Source organism: Chiloscyllium plagiosum, unplaced genomic scaffold (genome assembly GCF_037043375.1).
Source record: "Chiloscyllium plagiosum isolate Xiang-an unplaced genomic scaffold, Cpla_swu_hap1 HiC_scaffold_12, whole genome shotgun sequence".
In the NCBI taxonomy this organism is placed as follows: Eukaryota; Metazoa; Chordata; class Chondrichthyes; order Orectolobiformes; family Hemiscylliidae; genus Chiloscyllium; species Chiloscyllium plagiosum.
In genome coordinates this window covers 13859670-13866918 of record NW_028270150.1, presented here as the reverse complement: position 1 = coordinate 13866918, position 7249 = coordinate 13859670, and positions in this window count along the sequence as shown.

The following is a 7249-nucleotide window of genomic DNA, read 5'->3' as shown; positions in this document are numbered from 1 at the left end:
GTCCTCACTAAAAGGAATGTCAGTTAAAACTGGGTAAATAATTCAGCCAGTTCAGGAATCAAGTTTTTTCTCCCCCCCCAAAAAAAGCAGAAACCAATAGTCACACACTGACTGCAGCATAGAGGCATTCCCCTAAACAGGGTGGGGCAGGGAAGAACTGCTGGATCTCCTGTTTATATCAGTCAGCCAGGGCTTTCCTGATTGGCCCAGGTTAACAACCCAATCAAGGATGTCATAGTCAATGAGATCCATCTGGTTCCAATCCCTACACAGCCCAAAGGGAGTGACAATGTAACACAAAAAGAAACAAAAAAGCAGAGGATAGAATAAATGGGAGGTTTAATTTTGAGCTGTGAAATGTTCTAAAGAAGTTGTAGGAACTTTTTGAGATAGGTTTGGGCAAGCCATCAGTGAAATAAGGAAGAGAATTGTAATTGTGGGGCTGGCAGCTTATTATTGAAAGTAAATGTGTCTTCATGTGGGAAAAGGATGGGAGTAAATTGGAGTTTATTGAGAAAGTGGACTATGGAAGACAGAAAAAAAATCATTGAATACTACTGAGTTCTGGTAAAGAGTGACCAGACTCCTTGATACTATTTTTATCCCGTAGATGATGCCAGATCTGCTATCAGTGATAGCATAAAAACAAAAGGTAAAGCATACTATGTGGTGAAGATTAATGGGAAGCCAAAGGACTAGGAAGACTTTAAACACCCAGCAGAGGATAACTTAAAAAGCAAAAGGGGGGAAGAGATTAAATATGAAAGCATGCTAGTTAGTAAAATAAAAGAAGGTTTCAGGAGTTGTTTTGGACATCCAAACTGTAAGAGAGAGGCAAGAGTAGACATTGGACAGCTGGAAAATTAGGCTGAAGAAGCCACAATGGGGAACAAAGCAATAGCAAAGGAACTGGCTATGTTATGTCAGTTTTCACAGTGGAAGACATCAGCAGCATAGCAGAATTTTAAGACAGTAAGCGGGCAGAGGTGAGTGAAATGAGGAAAAGGTGCTGGGGAAGCTAAAAGGTCCTGAAGTTGGATAGATCAACCGACTAGGTGGACTACACCCCAGAGTTCTGAAGAAGATAGCTGAGGAGATGGTGGAGATATTGTTGTTGATATAGAACATAGAACATACAGTGTTACAGCGCAGTACAGGCCCTTCAGTCCTCATGTTGTGTCAACCTGTGAAAGTATTCTGATGCCCGTCTAACCTACACTGTTCCATTATTATCCATATGTATGTCCAATGCCCATTTGAATGCCCTTAACATCTGCGAGTCTGCTATTGTTTCAGGCAGGCCGTTCCATGCCCCACCTACTCTCTGAGTAATGAAACTAGCTTTGATATCTGTCCTAAATCTATCACCCCTCATTTTAAAGCTATGTCCCCTCATGTTAGCCTTCACCATCTGAGGAAAATGGCTTTCACTGTCCACCCTACCTAACCCTCTGATTATTTTATACGTCTCGATGAAGTCACCTCTCAACCTTCTTCACTCCAACGAAAACAGCCTCAGTTCCCACAACCTTTTCTTGTAAGACCTTCCTTCCATACCAGGCAACATCCTCGTAAATCTCCTCTGAACCCTTTCCAAAGCTTCCACATGCTTCCTATAATGCAGTGACCAGAATTGTATGCAATACTCCAGGTGTGGCCTTACAACTAAATCATGACCTTGTGGCTCTGAAACTCAATCCCCCTACCGATAAACACCAACACACCACATGCCTTTTTAACAACCTGGGTGGCAACTTTCAGGGATTTATGCACCTGGACACTGAATTTTAGAATTAGCATTCCTGTTACTTCTTCTGAAGTGAACTACCTCATACTTTGCAGCATTAAGCTCCATTTGCCACTTCTCAACCCAGCTCTGCATCTTATCTCGATTAGATTCCATACAGTGTTGAAACAGGCCATTTGACCCAACAAGCTGAAAATGTGTTGCTGGAAAAGCGCAGCAGGTCAGGCAGCATCCAAGGAGCAGGAGAATCGATGTTTTGGGCATGAGCCCTTCTTCAGGCTCATGCCCGAAACGTCGATTCTCCTGCTCCTTGGATGCTGCCTGACCTGCTGCGCTTTTCCAGCAACACATTTTCATCTCTGATCTCCAGCATCTGCAGTCCTCACTTTCTCCTCCATTTGACCCAACAAGTCCACACCAACTCTCTGAGGAGTAACCCATCCAGACCCATTTTCCTCTGACTAATGCACCTAACACCATGTGCAATTTAGCATGGCCAATCCACCTGACCTACACATCTTTGGATTGTGGGAAGAAATCGGAGCACCCAGAGGAAACCCATGCAGACATGGGGAGAACGTGCAAACTCTACACAGTTGCCTCAGGCTGGAATTGAGACTGTTCCTGGTGCTGTGAGGCTGCAGTGCTAACCACTTAACCATCATGCTGCCCACATCTGTGTCTCTCATGCTTCAGCACTATCCATAACTCTGCCTATCTTCGTGTCATCTGCAAATTTACTAACCCATCCTTCTATGCCCACATCCAGATCATTTATAAAAATGACAAACAGCTGTGGCCCCATAACAGATCCTTGTGGCATACCACTGGTAAGTGAGCTCCAGGATGAACATTTCCCATCAACTGCCACCCTCTGTCTTTTTATCAGCTAGCCAATTTCTGATCCAAAACACTAAATTACCTTCAGTCCCGAAACTCCATATTTTGTGCAATAGCCTACCATGTGGAACCTTATCAAACTCCTTACTGAAATCCATGTATATCACATCAACTGCTTTACCTTCATCCACCGGTATTGTCACCTTCTCAAAGAACTCAATGTTAGTGAGGCGCAACCTACCCTTCACAAACCATTCAATAAGGTTAGTGAGGCAAAACCCACCCTTCACAGTGATCTTTCAGGAATCACTGTAGTTAGAGAGGGGCCCAATGCACTGGATAACAGCGAATGTAACACTCCTCTTTAAAAAGGGAGGGAAGCAGAAACAGATAATTGTAGGTCGATTAGCTTGACCTCAGTTGGTGGTCAGATATTAGAGTTAATTTTAGGAACGAGATAGCAGAGTACTTGGAAGTGTATGGTAAAATAAGGCTGAGGCAACACGACTTGGTCAAGAGGAGGGCATTCCAGAAAAATCTGCTAGCCAAAGACGAACCAAAGGATGTGATCGAGACAGAGTGGTTAAGAAGGTGTTTAGCCTGCTTTCCTCCACTGCTCAGAATACTGAATATAGGAGTTGGGACATCATGTTGAGGTTGTACAGGTGAGGCCACTTTTGTAGGACTGTGTACAGTTCTAGTTATCCTACTATAGGAATGATATTATTAAATTGGAGAGGGTTCAGTAAAGATTTACCTAAATGTTGCAAGGTTTGGAGGGTTTGAGTTAGAAGGAGAGGCTGGACAGGCTGGGACTTTTTTCGTTGGAGCATAGGAGGTTGAGGGGTGACCATATAGAGGTTTATAAAATCATAAAGGACATAGATAAGGTGAATAGCAAAGGCCTTTTCCCTAGAGTGGGGGAAGTTCAAAACTAGGAGGCATATTTTTAAGGTGAGAGGAAAAAGATTTAAAAGGGACCCAACAGGTAACTTTTTCACACAGCGTAATGCGTGTATGGAATTAAATGCCAGGGGAAGTGATAGATGCATGTACAGTTGCAATATTTAAAGGATATTTGGACAGGTACATGAATGGGAAAGATTTAAAGGGATATAGGCCAGGTGGGACTGGTTTGTTTGGGGAAACTTGGTCGACATGGATTTAATTTATTGATTTATTATTGTCATACATACAGTGAAAAATTTTGTTTTGCGTGCAGTACAGACACATCATAACATACAAGGACATACAGATCATAGAGTGATTGAACAGAGCGAGGTATACAAAGTTACAGATACATAGGAGGTGCACAAAAGCAAGATCAACATTAGATTTTAAATTCGAGAGGTCCATTCAGCAGTCTAATAAGAGTTGGATCGAAGGGTACTTACTCTATGAATATTGCAGAATTGGAATTAAGCAAACTGGGTGAACATTAACAACTAGTACATTGTATTAAGGCTCAAAAAGTAAGTTGCAAGCAGACAGGCCTCAGGAGTAGCTCAGTGGGAGGGATTAAGTCAGTGGCAATGAAGACAAATTGATGGCTTTGTTCTCTTCAGTGCGAGGTCACAATAAGTTGAAGCTCATCAAGAATTTAAGGGCAGACAAGCAGGCTGCTAGCACACAGACAGGAGACAAGGGATACAGGAACATAAAACAGACAGCGTAACATTTTGCAGAGTGTAGCTTCAGCCTCATCATCTTCACGCTCCAAACTGCCTCCAGCTATCAAACTATCAAATCTGACCTCATCACCTTGCTGATCTAAAATGGTTAATGGTAAAAGGTCTAGTGTTGATTGATTGGGACGTCACTCTAATTGAAATATCTTCAATGTATGAAGGCCATTCAGCCCCTCGAGCCTGGTCCACCATTTAACACAGTCATGGCTGATCTCATCTCAGCCTCCAAACCATTTTCCTGCCCACTCTCCATAACACGTCAACCTGCTACAAATTAAAAATCTGTCAATCTCCTTCTTAAATTTTTTCAATGCCCCAGCATCCACCGTACTCTGGGACAGTGAATTCACAGATTCACAATTCTTTGAGAGAAGTAATTTCTCCTCATCTCTCTATTAAATCTGCCACCCCTTATTCTAAACTATGATTTCTAGTTTTCAGTTGTCCCACAAGGGGAAACATCTGCTCTACATCTACTTTGTCAATCTCCTCTAGCATCTTATATTCCTCATTTAATTCTCCCCTCATCCTTTTAACCTCTTGTGAGCATAAGCCCTTCATCAGGAATGATGAAGAGCTTATGCCCAAAACGTCGATTCTCCTGCTCCTCGAATGCTGCCTGACCGGCTGTGCTTTTCCAGCACCACACTCTCGACTGCTATTACACACAACACATTGTTACTCTCTCAGCAAGATCATTCGCCACTCCTTTGTCTGTCCAACTGTTCTTCTCTCTCTTTGGGCTATCGTTTACCCCTAACCCCCTCCCCCCCCCCCGCCACCCCATCCTACCTTCTGCATATAATTTGACATTTACTTAGCTACCATCAGTTCTGAGGAAGGATCATTCAACCCGAAACATTAACTCTGATTTCTCTCCACAGGTGCTGCCAGGCTTGCTGAGCTTTTTTCTGTTTATTTTCTTTCGTTTATTTTTTTCTTTTGTTTTGTGGTTTTTGTTTCTGATTTCCAGCATCCACAATTCTTTCACTTTTTCTTTTAACGGAAAGCTAGTATGCAGATACAGCCGATAATAAGGGGGACAAATTGAATCTTGGCATTTATTACCCACAGTGCTTTGTACAGGTTTGGATCCCTTACTTGAGGAAAGATGCAGCCACACCGGAGATATTTTAGGGAATGTTCACAAGATTAATTCTAAAGATGAAAGGATTGACTTATGAGGAGAGAGTGAGCAGTTCAGGTCCATACTCCATCGAGAGAGGGAAGCAGCACCGATGATATCGTCGCAATATCAGAGAAAGAGTTGTGAGTGGTGGCCGGAATAGGACAGGAGCAAGGAGCAAACAACCATGGTTTGTAGTCTGAGAATTATGGCCAAACCTTACAAGAGAGATGTTAGGAAGCACTTCTACACACAAAGGATGGTAGGGGCTTGCAATTCTTTTTCACAAAAGGAAGTGGACGCTAGATCAGATGTTAGTTTTGAATCTGAGATTGATAACGTTTTGTTAAGCAGTGGTATTCAAGCATATTGGCCAAAGGCAGGTCTATGGGATGAGGCCACAGATCAGTTACAATCTCATAGAACATAGAACATAGAACATAGAAGAATACAGCGCAGTACAGGCCCTTCGGCCCTCGATGTTGCACCGATCCAAGCCCACCTAACCTACACTAGCCAACTATCCTCCATATGCCTATCCAAAGCCCGCTTAAATGCCCATAATGAGGGAGAGTCCACCACTGCTACTGGCAGGGCATTCCATGAACTCACGACTCGCTGACTAAAGAACCTACCCCTAACATCTGTCCTATACCTACCCCCCCTTAATTTAAAGCTATGCCCCCTTGTAATAGCTGACTCCATACGTGGAAAAAGATTCTCACTGTTGACCCTATCTAAACCCCTAATCATCTTGTACCTCTATCAAGTCACCCCTAAACCTTCTTTTCTCCAATGAAAACAACCCCAAAGCAGAACAGGATCAAGAAGCTGAATGACCTGCTCCAGTTTCTATGCTCCCATTCAATTTGTAAATGATTTGACTGAAGTGAATTTTATTTATATTGGATGTAAGACATTTCATCACGATACTGGATAACATCATCATTGAGCCTCCAGTGAAGCGCTGGTAGTATGGCCCACTTTTTTTTAATGTGTTCAGGTTTGCTTGGATTGGTGATATCATTTTGTGTGGTGATGGCATTTCCAGTTCTTTTTCACAGGAGTTGGTAAATGGGATCCAAGTCAATGTGTTTGTTGATACAGTTCCAGTTGGAATGCCATGCATCTAGGAATTCTTACACATGTCTCTGTTTGGCTTGTCCTAGGATGGATGGGTCAGCCCAGTTGAAGTGGTGTCCTTCCTCATCTGTATGTAGAGATACTAGTGAAAGTGGATCATGTCTTTTTGTGGCTAGTTGATGTTAATTTGTATACTTTGATTGTTCATTCCTTAATTAGGTGGCTTGACTGCCCTCTTGTGGATATATAGTTCAAGGATCTAAGAATTTGGATATTATCAGAACAGTTAAAATACTAATAAGCTGGCATTTCAGAACCCTCTCCAAGCAACTGAGGAACTGCTTTAATATATCCATCTTGTCTTTTTTTTAAAAACAAAATTCATTGACAGAATGTGAGCAAGACCTGCATTTATTGACCATCATTAAGTGCCTTGAGGTGTGAATGAGCCACATTGCTGTCGGTCAGGAGTCACATGTAGGCCAGACCAGGTAAGGATGACATGTTTCCTTCCTAAAGGGAATAATAACAATTGAAAGCGGTTGCCATTTGGCTATCTTTTTTATTCCATGTTTTGATTGAATTGAAACTTCACTATTTGCCATGTCCACAAAAATTAACCTGGGGTTCTGGATTAATAGTTCCCAGTGAATGCACCATCTCCTTCTCCAATATAATGGGAACATTCACCAGGTTCTGTCAATGATTAGCTGGTTTTACAAACATTCATCCACCATAACAGTTAATTCAGTTTATTTCCGCACA